At 40.7% G+C, this 24,023-nt stretch overlaps 1 protein-coding gene across 7 annotated transcripts in view; it reads right to left on the bottom strand.

The window, feature by feature from the left end:
- The window catches only part of nek7 (NIMA-related kinase 7), a 189,583-nt gene that overhangs the window by 65,142 nt on the left and 100,418 nt on the right, over nucleotides 1-24,023 (bottom strand). The gene's annotated exons all lie outside the window — the stretch shown is intronic.

Raw genomic sequence — 24,023 nt, 5'->3', positions numbered from 1 at the left:
ACAGCCAATCCACCTAACTTGCACATCTTTGGAATGTGGAAGGAAACCAGAACATCCAAAGGAAACCTATGAAGATATGGGGAAAATGTGCAAACTCCACACAGACAGTCACCTGCGAGTGGAATTAAACCCAGGTCCCAGGCACTGTGAGGCAGCAGTGCTAACCACTGAGCCACCATGCCAAGTCTTTGATTCTACGATTGCTTGGTTAAAATTACTTCTATCATTTTGAAAATTAGAATATAAACTAAATGTATAGCAGATCTAACCTCAAGGTTGCCCAAAATACAGCAATAGAAACATTTTTCAATTTTGCTTTCTTCAGAGTATTTTAAGGTTCCTTGAGTCATACATCATCCTCATTAATGAAAGTAAGCCAATTACTCTGTCATTGACACTCTTATATCTGCTGTTAAGAAAATAACTAGCTTTATTTGAACTGCTTCCTAATTGTTCTTTCCATCTGAATAGAGAAAATTCAAAGAGAAGCAAGATTGGGTTTCTTGCTTCGTATCTCTTTCTCAAAGAACATTAATTTAAGAAGTGACTTTAAGAAATCGTGATCGAAACTGTGTATCTCATTGTTCTGTAGGGAGATGGATTGAAACACTAGTATTCCACAACGTGCTATTTTTGAACATTTTTTTAAAAAATTGCTTTGAAAACGCTAAAGGTATTTGCATTTTTGAGCCACTTGTGAAATTTTCACTTCATAAGAGAAGCAGGTAAAAGGATTAGTCCTTATTAAGATACTAGTTAAAGGCTCGAGTAAGTCTGTTCCTGAATTTATTTGAAGATCATTAATGTGCAAAATACAGATTATTCACAATGTTTATTCAAGGACTGTTTTGTATCACATTAGCTTGTTTCTGTAGAGCGCCATCTGAATGTCTCACATAGCTAGAGGCAACCTGTACAGGTAAAAACATGTCACTCTAAAAAATCTTGAAAAAATTCATGGAATGATAGAATGGTTACAGGACAGAAGTAGGCTATTCAACTCGTTGAGGCATTCTAGCTCTCTCAAGAGTAATCTGGCAAATCCTACATTCCCTTCCTATCACATATCCAGTATTGTTGTTGTCTCTCAAGTATTAACTGATTCCCTTTTAAAGCTGCAATACAGTCTATCTCGATCACCATTCAAACCAGGGCATTTCTCATCTGAGTTACTTCCCAGTGAGTATCCATCAGTTTCACACAACCTTCAAATCAAGAGCTGGTGCTCTTAGCACAATGTAACAAAATAAAATAGATGGCACAGCAACCAAGAAATGCAACACAGACCCTACAACTAATGAGCATAAAACTTATTAAATTATCATGTGTGATGCCTGTATGACAACATATTCTGATCTAAATCTTGCTGATAATCAATTCTGGGGTAAAATACTGCTTACAAGTCAAGACTATCAAAGTCTAAATTATTTTTAAGTTTTTGTGCTTCACCCATGTCACCAGCCAAAAAGAATTTAAAAGATGATACGATTACTCTTCTATATACAAAATTTACAACATTATATACCTGATTAATTTCATTACAGACTTAGCCTCCCCCATATCTGTCTGCTTTACATCCAACTTTGGTCAATGTCAATCTCATAATGTTTTGCTTCCTGGCAAGTCTTGGATCCAGTCACCATTTCACAGTATATTTGGACATCACATCTCTGCCTCATTCTCATGCTCTATTCCACTCCTGTCCTTCAATTCCCCAATCTTTTCACTCCCTCAACCTATACAAGAATCTGATATGTGGCTTTTGAAGTAAATATTCAACAACTGTATTGAAGTTTTAGTGAACTCAATTATAAATACATGAAACTCAATATATACAGTAGATCTGCCATTTCAAGAAGAATATGATTATTTTATAGAAATGGGGTTTTGACAAAGGGTCAGTGCTAGAAGCCTGTTTTGTCTTACACGGCATTCCTTATTCTATTCCCTCTTTCTCCTGTAACTCCACTGTGAGTGTAATGAGGTCAGCCAGGTGGACCTAAAGAGTATAACTTAGGTTCCAGTCTCATATGTGAAACAGCTGGTTCAGTTATCACTGATTGTGGTAAAAGGCTCGGATCCAAACTTGGAGGTAAAATTGGTTGAGAAAGATTCACCTAAATTGGCACAACATTTTTTGATGAGAAAATGGCTGCTTGAGTGAAGTTGTAATTACATATCTGGAAGTTTTCAGTAAGGTCTAGGGACTACGAATGAGGCCAAGGCTACCTTGCATGTTGACATGAAAGCAATTCCGCAAGGCCCATCCATTGCCATTTGCCTTACGGGCAAAAGGTAGAGGTAGAAATCAGAAGACTAGAAAGTGAAAGAATCATCAAATCAGTGCACTTTGCAGAATGGGCAGCAGCGGTCATAGCGATTGTGATGGGTCAGTTTGCCTTTGTGAGGATATTAAAGATGTTTAATAGATGTTTTTCTCAGCTGGATAAAAAACCCAATGCCTTGCATAGACGAGTTATACACAAAGCTGGACATCAGTCATGCATACTTGCAATTGGGGCTGGATGACGATGCCAAGAAGATTAATTAGATTAGATTCTCTACAGTGTGGAAACAGGCCCTTTGGCCCAACAAGTCCACACCGCCCCTCTGAAGAGAAACCCACCCAAATCCATTCCCCTACCCTATATTTAACTCTGACTAACGTACCTAACACTAGGCAATTTAGCATGGCCAATTCATCTGACCTGCACATCTTTGGATTGAGGGAGGAAACCGGAGCACCTGGAGGAAACCCATGTAGACACAGGGAGAATGTGCAAACTCCACACAGACAGGCGGGAATCGCATCCAGGACCCTGATGCTGTGAGACAGCAGTGCTAACCACTGAGCAAATGTGCCGCCCAGAAGTATGCTACAATTTTGTATATTTGTACTAATAACGGACCACAAACCCCTGCTAGGTCTACGTAAAGCGGACAAACCCATAGCTTCAGGGTGAATTTAGCGGTGGTCTGTAATCAAAGTGCGCATAATTACAAGTTGGAATACTGTTCGGGAATTAAGTAGTAAATGTGGATGTACTGAAATGCCTCCCACTGGCAGACACACCATATTGATACCTACCATATTGATACCACCACTCAAAGAGTCCATAAAGGTCTTAAATTTTCTGGACACACTTCCAGTCACAGCTGACAATATCAAACATTGGAAGTAGAAAGATCCAGTCCTGGCAAAAACATCTGGTGGTGACAGGAGAAACGAAAGGGCCATCACAACCAGAACTGAAACCTTTTTGGACCTGGCAAGACCAAATCACAGTAGAGCTATAGAGTCACATCGCACAGAAACAGACCCTTCGGTCCAACCATTCTCTGCTGAATATAATCCCAAACTTAACAAGTCTCACCTGCCTGCTCCTGGCCCACATGCCCCCAAACCTTTCCTATTCAAGTACTTATCCAAATGTCTTTTAAACGTTGTAATTGTACCCAAATCCACCACATTCTCAGAAGGTTCATTCCACATGCAAACCACCCAATGTAAAAACATTGCCCCTCATGTCCTTTTTAAATCTCTCTCCTCTAATGTTAACAGCGTGCCCCCTTGTCTTGAAATCTCCCATTCTAAGGAAAACGCTAACTACCATTAACTCTATCTATATCCCTCATAATTTTATGAACTTCTATAAGGTAGCCTTGCAATCTCCTATTCTCCAGTGAAAAGTCTCATGGCTTCAGGTTAAACATGGGCAAGGAAACCTTCTGTTAATTATCATGTACCACCCTGCCTCAGCTGATGAATCAATACTCCTCGATGTTGAACAACACCTGGAGGAAGCACTGAGGGTGGCAAGGGCACAAAATGTACTCTGGGTGGGGAATTTCAATGTCCAACACAAGAGTGGCCTGACAGCAGTACTGTTGATGAAACTGGGCTGGTCCTAAGGAACATAGCTGCTGGACAGAATCCGCAGCAGGTGATGAGGGAACCCGGAACCAGGAAAAGGGAAAACCATACTTCACCTCATCCTTACAAATCTGTCGACTGCAGGTGCATCTGCCCATGACAGTGTTGGGAAGACTGACCGCCGCACAGTCCTTGTGGAGGTGAGGTCCAGTCTTCACACTGAGAATAACCTTATATCGTGTTGTGTGACACTATCACTGTACTAAATAGGACAGACTTCGAACAGATCTAGCAACTCAAAACTGGGCATCCATGAAGCATTGTAGGCCATCAGCAGCAGAATTGTGCTCCAGCATAATCTGTAACCTCACGGCCCAGCATATCACCCACTCAATCATTACCATCAAGCCAGGGGATCAACTTTGGTTCAATGGAGAGTGCAGGAGGGCACGCAACAGCAGCAAAGAAATAAAGAGCAAAAGCAGTGCAGCACAGGAACAGGCCCTTCGGGCCAGCAATTCTGCACTGACACATGATGCCTTTCTAAACTAAAAAAAACTTTTGCCTCGAGACTGTCTGTATCCCTCTATTCCCTGTCTATTCATGCATCTGCCAAGATGACACATATACATTGCTATTGTATCTGCTTCCACCACCTCCTCTGGCAGTGCATTCCAGGCACTTACCATCCTCTGTGTAAAGCATTTGTCTCTTACATCTCCTTTAAACTTTTCCCCTTTTACCTTAAACTTCTGTCTCCTAACAATTGATATTTCTGCCCTGAGAAAACAACTCTGACTATCCACTCTATCATGCCTCTCGTAATTTTGTAACCTTCTGTCAGGTCACTGCTCATCCTTCAACATTCAAGCGAAAACAAACCACGTTTATCCAATCTCTCCTCGTAGCTAATATTGTCCAAACCAGGCAACATCCTGGTAAACCATCTCTGTATCCTCTTCAAAGCCTCCACATCTTTCTGGTGTTATGGTGACCAGAACTGCATGCAATATTCCAAATGTGGCCAAATTAAAGTTCTAATAGCTGCAACATGTCTTATCAATTTTTATACTGTTTGCCCTGAGTAATGAAGGCAAGCATGCCATACACCTTCAGCAACTTATCTAGGGGTTGCCACTTCAAGGAACTGCGGATTTGTACACCGAGACCTCTCTGTATGCTAATGTTACTAAGGGTTCTGCCATTTACTATGTCCTTCCCTCCTGCATTAGATCTTCCAAAATGCATCACCTTGCATTTGTCTGGATTAAATTCCATCTGCCATTTGTCTGCCCCAGTTTCAGCCAAATAATGTCCTGCCGTATCCTTTGGCAATCCCCCACCTCATCAGCAGCTCCCCAATCTTTGTGACATCCACAAACTTACTAATTAGGACACTGACATTCTCCTCCAAATCATTTGTGTGTGTTACAAACAACAGGGGCTCTGAAATAAATCTTTAGCAGCCGGCATCCTATCACCAATCAACCCTTTATTTACAAATGCATAGCCATTGCCAATAGCACTGCCTTTCATTAGTCAGGCATTCAGCATCTCAACATTTCAGATACTGATGAGAACATACAACAGTACAGCACAGTTCAGGGCCCTTCAGCCCTTCATGTTATACCGGCCTTCTATCCTACTCTAAGATCAAACTAACCTATTAACCCTTAAATTTTACTATCATCCATGTGCCTATCCAAGAGTCGCTGAAATGTCTCTAATGCATCTGACTCTACCACCACCATTGGCAATGCATTCCATGCACCCACCACTCTGTGTAAAGAACCCACCTCTGTCATCTCCCCTAAGCCTTCCTCCAATCACCTTACAATTATATCCCCACATGATAGCAATTTCTGCCCTTGGAAAAAGTCTCTGACTAATCACTCTAACTGTGCCTCTCATCACCTTGTACACCTCTATCAAGTCACAGAATACGGCATATTTTTATGGGGAGCAAGACTGATTGTCCCGAACAAAGGGCACTGCCGGATATTGGCTGAACTCCACCACGATCATCCGGGGTTTCTAAAATGAAGATGTCAGCAAGAAATTATGTTTGGAGGCAAAGATTACGTGAAGACATAGATGTGTGGGTGGGGCAGTGCCCAGAGTGCCAACAAAGACAAAAATTATGGCCAGCAGCTCCCTTACATTCATGGGAATGGCCAGGTAAACCTTTGACTCGGTTACACTTTGGCTAAGTAGGTCTTTTCATGGCCTCAATATTTTTTATCATTATGGATACCCACTCAAAGTGGCTGGATGTGCAGAGTTTATTTGTCAAACACGGGGATGACAATAAAAAAGGTTTGCGCATCTTCTGTGACACATGGACTCCCGGAAGTGTTGGTCATAGTTAGTGGGGTCATTGTCTACCAACGGACATTTGAGTATTTCCTAAAGTTATCCAATGGTCTGGCAGAAAAAGACATCCAGAAATGTTGAAGACAGGCTCAAAGAAACAGCTTATGGCTTCACTGGATACCAAACTATGCCAGTTCCAATATGATTACTGGATCACCCCTCTCGCAACCACAGGGATAGCTCCAGTAGAGTTGCTCATGGAGAGAAGACTCAATGGACACAGACTCCGAGAATGGCCCTGCATGTGTAAGAGGCACAGTCAACACAAGATCAGGTCCAGTTACCTCCAAAGACTGGGTAGGTGGTCCTGATCAAGCATGTGGACTACATGAAAGCTGCAAACTCTCAAAAAGTGCGGGAGAAAAACTTGCTGGGCTCCTATATACCTTTTCCAACTGCTTTTCCTCTCCATCAAGCGTTGAGGATACCTCAGATTCTGAGTTGGACATGGTGGATGTTGCTGACTCAATTCCTGTGCTGCCACAAGAACAGAATGAATTTCTTCCGAGACACTCCTGGTGCATGAGGCAAGCTACTGTATGTTACAAGTCACCCGCAACAGAGGCAGAGTTGCAGGAATCTGAACTGATGCTAAAATGCCCTACAAGGAACTACAAGAAATGAGCGGGCCTATGGCCTTGGAGTCGGCGGGGGAAAGAGGTAGTGATTGCATCAAGATCAGCCAGGTGGACATCATACAATATAAGTTCCCTGAGTGGACCAGATTAACAGCCCAAATCGGGGAGCCATGGCTAACAGATAAGAGAACAGGACTGTCAGACATCCTGTTCATTCAGAGCAATCTGAGGGAATTGGATCAGTGTCAAGGACTTTCCACGTATAAATTAAGGGGACTGGGTGATGGGATACTGGCCTCTGTGGAATTATTTCAACTACAACCCTTCAAGATATCTGTGCTCTTCTAATTCTGATGTCTTGTGAAGCTGTGATTTTAATTGCTCCATCACTGGTGCCTAGGCCCCAAGCTCAGGAACAGCAAGGCTGAACTTCTCCCCCTCTCAATCTTCCTTTCCTCCTTCAAGACAGTCCTTAAAAGGTATCCATTGTGACCATGGTTTGGGTCATTGACACAACATCTCTATATGTGGTTCAGTGTTAAATTTAACTTCATAATGCACCTGAAGTGCCTCAAGACATTGAATTATAGCTAAGGCACGAAATAAATGAGTTTCGGTTGCCTATTATGCACTCTATTTACATTCACACTGTTAAATCCTGAAAGTAATTTTGTATAATTATTGACAAGTAGATTCACTGTGAAAATTAACTTTTAAAGCATCGATTCCCTTCGCTGTTAATTAGTAAATTATCTAGCAAACTTAATGCAATGGAATTTATTTCAGACTTGGAATTTAATTGAAAAATTTAAGAGGAAGAACAGAATTTCCTCTCTTTTGAGTGGCATGGACAATGAAAAGAAAGTTAGAAAAATACAGAATGAAATAATCAGAATCTCAAATGTACAGTGATAAACCATATTCCCACTTTTCCTCTTTAGGTTTAAGTGGTGACTTCAGAATCTTGCTATTATACAATTATTACCTTACTTCCATTTTTGGCCCAACTCACTTCAGTTACATACCAATTCCAAATCACCACTTTCTTCACTTCACTGAAAAACTAGGCAATACCAACATCAACACGAACGTCAGAGCAGTCACCAACAGCTTGCTACTTACTCTTCTAGGCCTTCAATTTAACTGTGCTTCAACCTGAAAGTGAAATAGGATTAGTTCCTAGGGGGGATTACAGTTAGTCAGGGCTCATCTTCCTCCAATCCTGACAGCTTGGCCATGGTCAGAGGCTTGATCCGACCAAAGCCATTCCCGCAGTTTAAGTGCAACCAGTCTGAGAGTGATCAGTCCATCAGGATGGTGTGCAAACATCAATCTGGAGGCTCATACATTCTCAGTCAGGATTCAGTCAAGGGGTGGACTACAGAAAGTTCATAAGACATGGAGTCCTCGTGATCAGCTTCAATGGACCGGATTGGTGAGAGAATGATTACAAGTGCAAGATGATGCAATCTTGCCATCTTTGATTCAAAGCCAAGTGCACGATAACAATTCAAAATGGCTGCACTGCATTTAGAATGCACCATCACTGTTCTTCTCTTCAAGGGCATGAAATTGTTTCAACATGAAACCCTGGCTGGAGCAATTATATTAATCAATCACATGCTGATTCAGCAATTCCACACATCTAGCCTGAAATTCCACTTCATCAGCAGGTCATGCGTTGTCTAAGAATGAACATTACAAATTATGGTCTCAAACAATCATGATCACTACACTGTTCGCACTAATTTCCCCCTTGTCATTTCACATCAGCAAAAACAATCAGGTGCTAACTTAAACCATCTGAGATTGGCATTTCAGAAATACCTTCCACAAGGGATATTGCCAGGGTTGGAGGATTTGAGCTATAGGGAGATGCTGAATAGGCTGGGGCTGTCTTCCCTGGAGTGTCGGAGGCTGAGGTGTGATCTCATAGAGGTCTATAAAATCATAAGGAGCATGGATAGGGTAAACAAACAAAGTCTTTTCACTTGTTTGGGGGAGTCCAGAACAAAGGGGCATAAGTGTAGGGTGAGAGGGGAAAGATATAAAAGAGACCTAAGGGGCAACCTTTTCACGCAGAGGGTGGTATTTGTATGGAATGAGCTGCCAGAGGAAGTGGCGGAGGCAGCACAATTGCAACATTTAAAAGGCATTTAGGTGGGTATATGAATAGGAAGGGTTTGAAGGGATATGGGCCAGCTGCTGGCAGGTGGGACTAGATTGGGTTGGGATATCTGGTTGGCATGGACAAGTTGGACCTAAGGGTCTGTTTCCGTGCTGTACATCTCTGTGACTCTATTTCAGAAATAACTGCCACTTTCATGTGTTGAACTATAAATATGCAAAGTCATGGCCTGTAATTTTCAGGGTGGTTTTCATTGGAGATAGGGAGGGAAATTTATTGTGGGGATTTACTCCCAGAATTTCAAGGCCCCACTGTAACATGAATACTGGCTATGCAACATATTTGAATATGATAACATACCTCAGATCTCTCTATCAAAGCATAAGACTGATCTTCAACTAAAAGCTCAAATGGCGCAGTGTCAGGCCACAGCATTATGCTTCACTGTGATTGATGAGGGACTCTGAAGTATGGTTGATGGCGGTACTCTTTCTAGCATTCCCAAGTTTCCATCAGCATATGATGTGAAGAGTTCTACAGTAATTCTGACAGCTAGCATGTTGAGAAAAATCTTTCCTTTTCACCCTGCCATTGTTGGTAACGCTTCGATGGTTCAGACTGCTTGGATGCCCTGAAATACTCAACAGTCATGTCAGAGCGTATTGAACCTACAAGGGACAGCAATTTGTGCGGCTTTTCTCTGCAAATTACAGAGCTACAAGGGAGAGTGAGCATGTGGACTGGACATGTTCACTCTCCCACTTCACATGGTTACGAGAGAACCAGATCCAACAACAAGACACTGGAGCAGATATTTTAAAAGTACAAGTGTCTACATGGCAAGTTCACATATCAGTGCAACTTAACTGAGAACAATGTGTCCGCCAATGCCATTAAGTGTCTCAATAAGATTTTTTTTCAAACTTCCCTTGCCTCTCACCACTTTGATATGCAACCCTGACTTCCACAGCTGGGGTTGAGGAAGCCTGCTCTGCTGTTGGCCCTAGTGATCTGGAAGACTTGGATAGTTGACCCAAGGGATGTTTGGGCCTATAGAGCCCAGGCCAGCTGACAGTTTCCTGTATAAGTACAAGCACAATCCCCTCAACTTGGACATCAGCAGATTTTAGGATTACAGGCAGAGGGGCAATGGGCCTTCTGCATTAATCCTTAAATGAAGCTTTGGGAATCCTGTACGTGGACCTTCTTCCCGATGTGTCCTTCCTAGCACCATCCATCTTGCTGTGGATGCTGAGCACTTATGGCTTCAGTTATAGTGTGCAGGTTGTCTGCATATCTGACAGACACTGAGTGTACCTATCCAAAGAAACAGACAGAAATATATGCTAGAATCAAAGTACACTTAACATTGATGGACTCCTCTCTCCTTTGGTGCAGTTTACTGAATATCTCTAACAAATCTGCTTGCTGATCTTGTGCCTGTCTGTACATTTTGACAAAGTCATTAATGGCCAAGCCATGGATTGTTTTCTATCCTGGGTTGAGCAGGTGCCTGAGACCCAGGAGGACTCTTCTTTGATTTGTCCTGGAGATGTGTCAGCGAGGTACTCATCAGATTGTGCTCCTGAGTCGAAGACAACTAGAGAATGCACTGAGCTGGAAGTCTCAAGAGCTAGGGGACAGTGCAAGTGAAAGCCTTGGCAGCACATTCTCTGATGACTTTATCTTCGGAAGTAGAGGGTAAAGGTGGAGGTAAAGCCCAAGATTTGTGGTAAATCTCCACTTCTTATTACAGCTTCACTCAGAGTTGCTAGAGCCTGCATAAGAGAGAGGGATTTTGTTGACTAAAAGGAATTAAAGCTGGTGCAGTTTAAGAATAAATTAGCTTTGATAATAATGAAAGCACTGCACAGAACAGCATGGTACAGGGATGCTTACTGAGTTGGCCAAATCTAGGATTTTTTGTTTTACAGTGGGGGGATTATCACGTCTGCTATTCACACCTCCAACTCTGCATAAGAAATGGAGAGGACACTAAGGATGTATAGTTTTGAAAGACGAGATAGGTGAGAGTAATTGACTTAATATGCTACATGCACTGTAGAGAGTTATAGTGTGTAATTCCTGGTGAAAGGCATGTGCAATGCAGACCTCAAGTGAATGGTGACCCTGTGAGCTTGCAAGAAAAGGTGGTGGCACTTACCCTGCTGGAGTGCAGAAAGAAGGTTAATGCATCACTTTCTACCAAGGCACTAGACTGACCCACCATCACAGTTGGATCTGTTGTCAAAGCTTCTTTTGACTGTCAACAGGATACAGCAACACACTTCTCTCCACAAGCAGTTTCAGGTCCCTATTGGCAAACCAAAGAGCTACTTTTCCTTTCTGGGCCATATCTTTGGAGATAATGATGAAAACCACAGTAAGAAGTTGTTTCTTGCTTGCAGCATCTGATGCTGTGGCCTTTAAATATTGCACCAGCAGTGAAAACGCTGGATGTTCCTGATAGCGGAGAGCATTTCCACTCACTACCATGCAATATCATAGGACAGGTGCTGTAGATCCTGGATGCAAAATTAATGAGGAGCAGAAAACTGCTTGAAAAATTGCTATCAAACATGGCAGACTCCATGAATCTCACTCAACCAAATATTTTGCCCAAAAATATAAAACGTCAGCCCTACATTTCAGTCTGACTGATTCACCAAGCTTATCAGAGTTATTCAAATTCTTGCATCTTCCAAGTAATGTCTTGATTTTAAAATTTTTATCCTTATTTCAAACTCTTTCATGACCTCTGAACTCCATGGTCTTCTTCAGTCCTGCAACCCTCTAATTGTTTTCTTAAGCACCCTCACCTTTAATTGCTCCTCCATTGGCAGCTGTACCATCAGTTTCCTAAGATTCAGGATTATCATGACTGCATCCCTTTTTTCTCTTTTAAGACACTTTAAACTGCTCGTTGACCAAGCTTTTGGTCTTCCTGACCTAATATCAGCATATATGGCTCAGTATCATGCTTTGATTTAGAATTCTTCTGTGAAGTGCCTTGTGTTGTTTCATTATTCTAAAGGTGTTGCATAATTGAGACGTCGATCTTACTCCTGTCACTTCAGAAGCTGACAGTCACTCTGTATTCATAGCAATTTGTTCCCCAGATTTTCAGCATTTGTCTGAACTTAACCATATAAATGTACTTGGTTTCTAACACACTTTAATTGATACACTTCAAGAAATCCATATGAATGATCGCTGTCCTCCACTAACGTAACATGAGCCACTTTACTGCAAATGTAGTAATTTACGGTTGTTAAAACCAAAATTTTGCAACAAAAATTTGCAGAATTAGTTTTGCAAATGCCACATGACAGATGACATATGCCACAGTAAATATTAATGTTCTTTGACAGATGCAGTATTCTTGCAATTAACACAAGTGTTTTAAGCTGAATTTAGAAAATCCATGCCTTTAATTTTGCTGTTATTTGCTACAAGCAAAGCAAAGGTCTCAGTTAATTAACCAGCAAAATGTAGGTAATTCACCCAATAAGCATTCTTTTAAAACATATGCTATTTAAAATAACATTGGAAATTGTAGACCCTTTTGTTCTCCACGGCTCAGCTTTAGACCTGATAAAGTTGTGGAGTCCCCAGATTATAGTCCGGACTTTGCTGTTGTAATCGCAATGAAACTTTCAACATCCACACTCCTTACTCGTTGAAATTGACAGAATTCTGGCATGTGCACGTGCACAGTCAATCACAGAAATCAAGTACAGAGTGATCACTGTATCTGCGGAATCGTTTTCCGCAGTTTCTGTTACCTGCAGTTTACCGCTGCCTGTACACATGATAGGGAACCTTCCAGAACCAGGGACAAGAGGGCTGCCAGGAAGATAAATTTCCCATTTAAGTGGATAAGTTCGCTCCTTTCTGCAGTTTCGGGCTTCCGTGCTAAGTCTTGGAATGTATTCCTGTGGGTATAGGGTCTACTGTAGCGATGGTCAGCAATTAAACACTCCTCTGCCAGCTACACTGCTGAAGCTCTAAAATTACCCAGAAATTATTAAGTAATGTGACTTCCATTCTTTACAACATGATTTTTGCTGTAAAAAATTCTTTAAAGGTTTAAGTATTCCTCAATGAGGTGAAATTCTGATTTTGGTGATACAGTAAGTCTTAATTACTAATGAAGAACCTTTTAGATCCTGTAAAACTTTGTTCATCGTCCAGCCTAAATGACGTGGCTGCAAGCTGGGGCATCAAGAAATTTCTTACAGTTGGCAGCAGAATCAAATTAACATCAGAAAAGTTAACTTGATGCCACAAAGCTCACCTGATCTTTGTGGACGGCTTTCTTCTAGGTCAGCAGCAAGCAATACCAGGCTTTTGGCATTGTGTATTCTTTTAAATTTAAGGCAAGTCTGTCCACAATTTATTGAATTCTATTCTGCAAAGGTTAAGTACCAATTTTATCTGCAAATGGCAATCTGCTTCCAATCTCATCATTTGATAATTTACAGCCATTTGGTGGAGACCATGAACTTCATAAAGTTTGCCGATGATGAAAAAAACAATTCCACCACTCAGTGGCATAACGCATTGAACATCCTACTAAACACTGTTCACTAAGAACCAAAGTTTGTGGCTATTTTGAGAACTTGAAGTATTTCTGTCAGATTCAAGGTTCTCAATCTCTTTTCAATCATCAGGAATTAGAAATTTGTGTTTGACCTTCACCCTAAAGCCATCCGCCCACAACCCTCACCCCCAACCTTCTTCAATTAGGTCACTAAAGAACTGTTAAGAATGAAGTAAGTTTAAAGGAGAACATAAGAAAATCCAGTGTGGTTGTTTGGGCCCAGCCTCATACATCTCCACAACCATTGTTGGATTTTGTGGGGAAAAGCCCCTAAGAGTTTCAAATTTGTCAAACACTTGAATTAAAAGCAGAGGAAACATACAGAAGTGAAAGCAATATTTAGACATATCTTTTGACACTGACATCACAGGTCTGTAAATTATTGACAGCAATGAATTATGCCTGCGCATATCAGAAAACAAAGCAAATAGATAAGACTCAAATGAAATTCATTTTATTTTTAAATGTACATGAGCTGCAATTGCCACCTATCAATTAAAATTTTTAATGTACAATAGTGAGGCGCATACAATGCAAATATAACTTCAAAACATTTAAAAACACAAGGTGTGTATTTTCAAATATTTTAGAATTCGTGAAGTGCAGATTCATTAAGTAGACCACATTTACAACACTGTTTTTTGTCTTTTTGGCGTATGTGATAACTTGACAAATGTTAGCATCAGCTTTTGAGGAACTATGACAACCACATGCTGAGAGCAAAGTCTCACTAATGTGTTCTGGCATGCAAGTCTGTAATCACACATTTACATATGCAATGACCTACATTTGCATGTCAGATCACACACTGTCTTGGTTTATTAAAGCCAGGCACCTCCCAGTGCACTGTGAAGACATTGGTGATATAAGGCCAGAGGGTGGTGTTTCTTGGCAGCTGAGGGACAAACTGCCACCTAGGATTAGGCAGATGCAGGCTGAGCATTAGACACTTCATTAGAGGTAATCTGTTTAACAGTGGGCAGTGTATGTAAACTTCACAGCCTATTTGCAGCACCTTTTCCTCCCATGGCCTCTCTTCAAAAGGCCAGAGTAGCTGAGCGACAGCTTGTCTCATCTGCTGCCTTGTCCTGTCATACTATTTAGACATGGAGAGCTGACGTGAGGAACAACATAACTGTACATTCCTAACCACCATTGGGTTACATTTATTCACAATACAGTTATTTGTTTTTTAGTCCTCAAACTTAATGTTATCCTAAAAAGGGTTTGCCTTCAGGTCAGTAGAATGTGACTCAAAAAAAAATTTCTTGCACCATGTTAAAGTAAGCAGTGCTACTCAAATTTAAAGAAATGAAATTTGAGCTTCATTTAGCAATTCCTATTTGGAAACCGAATTATGCTGTTTTCACATATCCATGTAAATGAATCATAATTACAACCTTTGGTTGGAAATTAGTTTTAATTATAATTTACAAGCTTTATAAGCAACTGATAAGGCGAGAAAACCAAATACTTTAAAACTATTTTCTGTTAAGACTAATTCATAGCAATGTAATGTGGATTGAATGCACTTAGTTTTAATGTTTAAAACATCAGCATTCTTCATAACATACATGTAGTCACAATGAATTTATTTCTTCCTACTCTAAAGCATGACAATAACTTTTTTTGTTAACATATTTAACTCAGTTGATGATATACCGACAGAACTAGGTGACTGGGGTATATTAATACCAATAATTTAGGTTAGTTGCAGCTTCAAATAATCATTTTATAAACACAATATTGTAATCTCTAATCAGTTCTCAACTAGATAAACCATAAGTGTACTTTCCCATTAGCTAGTCTACGCAAGAAATTAATTCCAACCACAATGAGACATATCATAAATACCTTACCATACATTTAACAAAACACAGTGCATAAAAAATACCAATACAGTTCCAAATTTACGAATAAATGCTGGTTATAACACATTGATCTTTTAAGGAGACAGACCTGTAGTTATAGCAGTGTATACCACACATTATTTCCTTGTAACGACAGTACATTTGCTAACAAATTCTCAATCTTCATGTTTCTGACTCCACTTTTAAAACTATTTATCAAAACATTGTTTTTCATGTCTGCTTTCCATTAATTAACATGGTGACAAATAAGAGATTGCGGAAGCCTCAGTACATTGAATTAGCAGCAAGCAATTTTCTGGGAACACAACAAAAACGGTCATCAGTAAACATGAGAAAATAAAATGTTGGTCTCATACTGCAGGCTGTAATACAATCATCGGGTGCTGATGAAATTCTAAACTGGCGAGCTCTACAGTCAGTGCAAGAAATCATCAGAATGCCTGGACTATGTTACAACTTTGTAATATACCCTCACTAACGCATTAAAAGTCCTCCCTTGACTGGATAACAGAAATGATAGCGTATTTCCTATATACAGCTCACAATTTTCTATAGTCATCTTCAATGAACAATGTTGTCTCACTTTTGTCTACCGAACCATAGAGGACTGGAAGTTTGGGAATTATAACTGTAATGTCTTTCCAACAGTCGATTGGTCACGTCCAGAAAATACATTATAACACATATTGTTTTAAGGACAAAATGTTGCTCACACTTCAATGCATTATCAAATGTAATTGGATGAAATTTCACGATGAACTCCAAACTGTGCCATTAATATGTCACATTTAAGAAGTCAGATGCATCAACAGAATGCAATTATTTAGTTTCTAAAATAAATCACTCAAATTATTTCAGGCACTTAAATCAAAAGCGCACACAGTAAGATATAGTCATGTAGGCTCAAGCTACTGGTAGTTGTTCAGTTATTAAGTTGTCAAATCGCCAAAATGTAGATTGGCCAATAAAATTACTATATTCTGTGAGGAGTTTACAGGTCAGAAGACTGCTGTGCATTCAATGTTTGTTGTGTCACTCAATATTACAACAAGTAATATCCTGATCAAGTTCAGCTATCTCGTCTTGAGCAGCAAAGGCAAATATCCATTAAACACTGGCTCAATTATTAATGGTTAAGCTCAGCCAACATATAATGTAGCAATGGTCAACTAATTTTAAAAAGCAAAATATTATAGTTGCTGGAAATCTAAAATATAATCAATATATGCTGGAACATTTAACACATCGAGCAGCATCCATCAATGGAAAAACATTCTTAAATGCCCAGATATTATTGTACCAGATTCTAATAGATATGGAGACATTCACCATGATTGAAGGATGCAATGGAATCAAAAGTTTTAAGAAGCAATAAACATGGAGACTCCAAATTTCCAGTTTGCCAGAAAGTTATATGAGAAGCCACTCTGATGGCCCTGCCAGAACCCTTCAGCAAACAACCTGTTTGCCTGATATTTTATGTTTTTCATACACTGATTTCCTTGCAGGAGTACAAGAAAGCTTCTTTTCATTTAGGAGAAGTGTCCTCAGACTACTGTCATACCTACTGCCACTAAAAGCACCTGCTCCACATGTCAACTTGGATCATTACCTCCGCTAACACGTATCACCAACCACCCCCCACATCATTTAAAGCCCCATATTTATCACATTGCCTCCCAACCAGCTCCTGCATCCCCTTGACCTAACCCCCTCAGCATCCCCTGCCCCTGAGATTTCCTAGTGCTGGGGAAACCAGGATAACGCATGGTCTGAGTGATACCAGGGATGGTAGGTAAGTAGCATCAGGGGTAGGGTTCAGAGGACTTTACGCTAGGGAGAAGAATTAATTTAAAATAACCTTTAAAAGACTGAAAAAGTGGCTTCATTTCAACTATACTTCACTGCTATTCTTTGCCAATTGTATACATTGTTGTAGGAACAGGAAGTTCTCACTGCAGCATTTGTAAAAGCATTATTTACAATGCAGTCAAGAACATATGTCACACAGATTGGGGGCACTGTTTCATTAACCTTCTATTCAAATGAGGAAATAAGTTTTTCATATAAAAAAAGTAATATTTTAAGTATTATAACATTTTAAGTAAGTGCAAAAGGTGGCGTGGGGAAATGCAAACTTAGGGCAGCATGGTGGCTCAGCGGTTAGCACTACTGCTTCACAGCGCCAGGGACCCGGGTTCAATTCCCGCCTCAGGCAACTGTCTGTGTGGAGTTTGCACATTCTCCCAGTGTCTGCGTGGGTTTCCTCCGACAGTACAAAAGATGTGCAGGTTAGGTAAATTGGCCATGCTAAATTCCCCGTAGTGTTAGGTGTAGGGGAATGGGTCTGGGTGGGTTGCTCTTCGGAGGGTCGGTACGGACTTGTTGGGCCGAACCACACTGTAGGGAATCTAATCTAATCAAACAGGACAAAAGGGAAGAGCTATGCCGAGGTGAAGGACAAGAGAAAATAAAGAATAAATGGTAATATTGATGCAAGGCTAAATGAAATAGCAGTGGTACAAGAGAAGAAACAAAACATAGGTATGGGGAGGTTTAAACAAATAAAGCAGGTACATTACCAACAACTGAGGTGGGGCTGCAGACCTTCAGTTGCTGTACAACATCTCAATGTTGTAGATTTGTTGGAGAGGAGGACAGTACAAAACATGATTACTTTGAATACAACAGTGCAAGTAATGGAGTCAAATGGATGATTGGAATTTTGTTTGAGCATTGGTATTTGTAATATGGATAATAGTTGAGAATGATTGTAACTCAGCTATCTATGGGACTTACAGCCACAATTTACAAGGTCAGGGAACTTATTGCTTGCTGTCAGGGCAACTGTCTCTATTAAAGATGGTTGCTGGCCCCAGAAACTGCCACCAAATCGAAGGAACTTTAGCTCAGCTGTGTTACTGGAAACAACAGTCAATCATTGTTAGGGCTGCTCTGGAGGATGACTACGCAAGGATATATGCCTCCCTCCCTGCCATATACGTGGGGTTTGGGGTTGCTGAGACCTGGCAGGCAACAGGGTGACAGAGGGCGCATGAAAGAGCACATGTGTGTGGGGAAAAGAGAGAGAGAGAGAGAGAGAGAGAAAAAGAAAGAGAGAGAGAGAGAGAGAGAGAGAGAGAGAGAGAGAGAGAGAACGTGAGACAGCATGAGAGAGACGGCATGCGAGAGAGAGCGTGGGGGTGATGGCAGTTATTGGCAAGAAAAAGTAGCACTGCTGTCAGAGGGTTGCGTATTACTATTGGGGATTCCTCCATCGGGCAAAGGGTTATCAAATATGACATATCACGACATCTTGAAAAATGTCCGTATTACACTGGAGGTGGTGCTAACACATAAAAGTGGATAAATCCCCAGGACCTGGTCAGGAGTACCCCAGAACTCTGTGGGAAGCTAGGGATGAGATTGAGAGGACCCTTGAGACATTTTGATCAGCAATAGTCACAGGTGAGATGCCAGAAGACTGGAGGTCGGCTAACAGTGGTGCCAGTATTTAAAAAAGGTGGTAAGGAAAAGCAAGGGAACTAAAGACTGATGAGCCTGACATTTGTGGTGGACAAGTTGTTAGAGGGAATCCTCTAGGACAGGATTTACATATATTTGGAGAGGCAAGCATTGATTAGGAATAGTCAGCATGGCTTTGTGTGTGGGAAATCACGTCTCACAAACTTGATTGAGTTTTCTGAAGAAGTAACAAAGAGGATTGATGAGGGCAGAGCAGTAATCTATATGGACTTCAGTAAGGTATTCGACAAGGTTTCTCATGGTACACCGGTTAGCAAGGTTAGAACTCATGGAATACAGGGAGAACTAGCCATTTGGATATAGAACTGGCTCAAAGGTAGAAGACAGGGTGGTGGTGGAGGGTTGCTTTTCAGACTGGAGACCTGTGACCAGTGGTGTGTCACAAGGATTGGAGTAGATCCACTGCTTGTCATCATTTATATAAATGATTTGGATGTGAACATAGGAGGTATAGTTAGTAAATTTGCAAATTACACCAAAATTACAAGTGTACTGCACAGTGAAGGAGGTTACCTCAGAGTACGGAGTACAACGGGATCTTGATCAAATGAGCCACTGGGCTGAGGAGTGACAGATTGAGTGCAATTTAAATAAATGATAGGTACTGCCTTTTGGAAATGCAACTCAGAGCAGACTAATACATTTAATGGTAAGGTCCTGAGAAGTGTTGCTGAACAAAGGGACCTTGGAGTATAGGTTCATAGCTCCTTGAAAGTGGAGTCGCAGGTAGATAGGATAATGAAGAATGTGTTTGGTATGCTTTCCTTTATTGGTCAGAGTATTGAGTACAGGAATTGGGAGGTCATGTTGCAGCTGTACAGGATACTGGTTTGGCCATTTTTGGAATATTGCAAACAATTCTGGTCTCCTTCCTATCAGGAGGACATGAAATTTGAAAGGGTTCAGAAAAGATTTACAAGGATATTGCCAGGGTTGGAGCATTCGAGCTATACGGAGAGGCTGAATAGGTTGGGGCTATTTTCCCTAGAGCGTTGGAGGCTGAGGGGTGACCTTATAGACATTTATAAAATCATGAGGGGCATGGATAGGGTAAATAGACATGGTCTTTTCCCTGGGGTGGGGGAGTCCAGAACTAGAGAGCATCGGTTTAGGATGAGAGGGAAAAGATTTCAAAGGGACCTAAGGGGCAACATTTTCGCATAGAGTGCTGAGTGTATGGAATGAGCTTTGGGAGTGGTGGAAGCTGGTATAATTACAGCATTTAAAAGGCAGCTGGATTGGGTATATGAATAGGAAGGGTTTAAAAAGAAATGCACCAAGTGCTGGAAAATGGGACTAGATTAGGTTAGGATATCTGGTCGGCATGGACATGTTAGATTGAAGGGTCTGTTTCCGTGCTGTACATCTCTATGATTCTATGACAACACTGAACATTATAAAGAGTAAGAAATGTTTTTTTTAATATTAGATTACTTACAGTGTGGAAACAGGCCCTTCAGCCCAACAAGTCCACACCGACCCACCGAAGCGCAACCCACCCATACCCCTATATTTACCCCTTACCTAACACTACGGGCAATTTAGCTTGGCCAATTCACCTGATCCGCACATCTTTGGACTGTGGGAGGAAACCGGAGCACCCGGAGGAAACCCACGCAGACACGGGGAGAACGTGCAAACTCCACACAGTCAGTCGCCTGAGTCAGGAATTGAACCCGGGTCTCAGGCGCTGTGAGGCAGCAGTGCTAACCACTGTGCCACCGTGCCGCCCAAATGTTGCATCACTGAAGATTCCTATTGCAGAAGTCAAATGACAAGAATCAGAAGAGTTGATGTTCAAGAATTACATATTTATGTAAAAAGTAGACAAGGCCACACTCTTCAAATTACTCATTTAAAACATGTACAAGCAACATATAAGTTTATTAATCGTAACATTTTTCAAGCAATTGGTCCCCTATCTGAGCTGCATGACAAGGAATCCATGGAAATGTTGCAGGTCAGCAGTCAGCAATTTTATTTTAGCATGTTGTCACTGTTCTCATGTTAATGACTAAAAATAGCCCTCTTCTCTTCAGTAAAGGCAATTAAAATGTAGGTTTGACATATTTTAATTTGTCAGTCAAACAAAGCTAACTCAAGGAAAGTTATTTTGTAAGCTACCTTTGCCGTAGCACTATTCTTAAATCTCCTAAACTAAGTCTACAGAAAAAAGCAGCTCAGTGCAAAATTAACAGAATATATTGTACTTGTTTATGACGTATAAACATTATAAGTTTATCAAGTGGTTTGCAGCAACAGGCAGTCAGTACAAACAGTTATATGACTGAGATATGAGGTTTGAAGGATGAAACAGTCCAAGGTTTTCATTCAAATTGGTTGACAGTCCCACTCTTTTTGACCTTAAGCTTCTGATCTGACTTCAGCTGATAAGTGTTTTTAAATTTCTTCTTCTTCAAATTCTAGTCCCAGCCCCCCAAAATTCCACCACACTAACTTCTCTACTCTGGCTCTGACATTGGCAGGGCGCCAGACGATGACAGGTAAATCTGAGACTATAGCTGAAAATGTGTTGCTGGAAAAGCGCAGCAGGTCAGGCAGCATCCAAGGAGTAGGAGAATCGATGTTTCAGGCATAAGCCCTTCATCCTGATGAAGGGCTTATGCCCGAAACGTCGATTCTCCTGCTCTTTGGATGCTGCCTGACCTGCTGCGCTTTTCCAGCAACACATTTTCAGCTCTGATCTCCAGCATCTGCAGACCTCACTTTCTCCCCAAATCTGAGAGTATAGCCAGTTGTTCCAGGATGCTGTGGGCAGAGTTGGAAGTGTGAATTAAGCCAGTGATGCCAGTTTTGCAAAGGGGCATGCAGGAATTTTCTGACTCTGACACTTGGTTTAAAATAATTGCACTGCTGACTTAAACAACCAGGGGAGGTGGCGGCGTAGTGGAATTATCACTGGAGTGTTAATCCAGAGACACAGGTAATGCTCAGGGGAGTCAGGTTCAAATCCTGCAGTTGGTGGAAGTTGAATCCAATAAAAATCTGGAACTGAGAGTTTAAGGATGATTATCATTGTCAATTGTTGGAAGAATCCATCTGGTTCTCAATGTTCTTTAAGGGAGGAAACTGTATTCTTGACCTAGTCTGGTCTACATGTGACTCCAGACCCACAGCAATATGGTTGACTCTTAACTACTTTAAGGAGTAGACAATAAATGCTGACCTAGCCAGTGACGCTCTCACCGAATGAATGAAAAAAAACCTAAGTAAATCATAGCAAGAACAAGTCCATATAAAAGTTGACATGCTGACAGATCCCAACGAGACTATCAACCTAATGCCCAAAAAGGCACACTGCAAGGAGCACTTTTGAACAAGTGGGCGACCTGGAACTTGCAAACTCTTAGAGGGCTCAACCATAGCCAATACCTCATCATTAATCGCTGTTGGCACAGCCAAACTCAGTCTTACATCTCCATAAATATTCTGCCACACCTCGTGGAACGCTTTATTTCCAATCTTTGCTAGACCAAAGTATTTTGGTGTATGTCTTTCATTCCATCTCAGAAAAAAAGATTACCGTATATACTCATGTAAAAGTCCATCTCATATAAAAGCTAACCCCTTATTTTTGGCCAAATATTCTTGCGTTTTCCATGTATCTCATGTAAAGGTTGACCCTACTATATCGCATTATCAACCTTTTGCAAAGAAAACTGCATTGCCTCATTAATTCTTTAAACAAAATTGCATTCAGTCATTCATACCGGTAACTCTACTCATCGCTCTTTGTTTACTGTACTGCATCTCTATTCATTCACTCATAACTCTACTTGGCCCACTTGGTTTACTACAGCACATTTTGATTCATTCATTCATTCAGACTGGTATGAAGTCTATTAGTACTTATCGCACTTTGTTCACTATACATCCAAAACGTAAAATTGTTAAAACGTTCATCATTTTAATTGAGTCATTATATCTGAATAAAAGTGCAATACACTAGCTACAACTATCTTTAATTCTTTGACAAATTTGTTAATGTTGGTGATGGTCATTACACATGAGAGTAAATGAGAGAGAAACAGAAGAATAAGTTGGCAAAGTTCAAGATGCTTACACATTCAGAATTTAATAAATGTTTCATTTTAAGTGCGCCATTTACACCAGGCCATGACGACGTTGAACAGTGCGATTTTGCAGATTTCAACGAATCTTTGATATGCTAAATTTTCATATCAGTGTGTATAAATAAAATTTACTACCAGTGGCTCAGTAGCTGACTAGCACTGCTGTCTCACAGCACCAGGGTCCCAGGTTCAATTCCAGCCTTGGGCAGCTGTGTGGAGCTTGCACATTCTCATTGTGTCTGTGTGGGTTTCCTCACAGTCCAAAGATGTGTAGGTCAGGTGAATTGGCCATGCGAAATTGCCCATAGTGTTACGTGCATTAGTCAGAGGGAAATGGGTCTGGGTGGATTTCTCTTCGGAGGGTCGGTGTGGACTCGTTGGTTTAAAGGGCCTGTTTCCACACTGTAGGGAATCTAATTTAATTCATTCTTGTTCCTCTTGCTTTTATCCGGTAATTAATTTACCATAATTTATTGTGTGTTTCTTCTTTACCCGGGATTACTTGAGCAATCAAATCAATATCTGCTAATAATATGGTATTACGAACTGCAGCATGAATTTCAGCCTGTCAAAACTAGTGCCCGTGTAATAGTAAACCTTTAAAATGAACATTTAAAAACAGCCTAAAAAAATTCAACTTTTACACGAGTATATACGGTAATTATTTCTCATTTTCTTTACAATGGAAGGCTAGGTTTTGATTCTTCCTCGACAGTGAGATCTTTTTTGTTTTCTGTACATCAGTTATTCATAGCTATAAATAACTGTAGCTGTAAATTCTTGTTAAAATGCATTTTCCCACATCGCAGTATTTATGAAATAACAGCCTAAATTAAATATAAAGGTGTTTTAAGGATGCTGAAATACTGGACAGTATATAAAAGTGCAAATTACTGTTAAGTGGAAAAAATGTGCTAAACAGATTTTGAGAGGTTTGGCAAAATAAACTCTATTCA

This window comes from Hemiscyllium ocellatum, chromosome 9 (assembly GCF_020745735.1).
Source record: "Hemiscyllium ocellatum isolate sHemOce1 chromosome 9, sHemOce1.pat.X.cur, whole genome shotgun sequence".
In the NCBI taxonomy this organism is placed as follows: Eukaryota; Metazoa; Chordata; class Chondrichthyes; order Orectolobiformes; family Hemiscylliidae; genus Hemiscyllium; species Hemiscyllium ocellatum.
The sequence above is the reverse complement of the archived record's forward strand: the minus strand, read 5'-3'. Positions and strand labels throughout refer to the sequence as shown.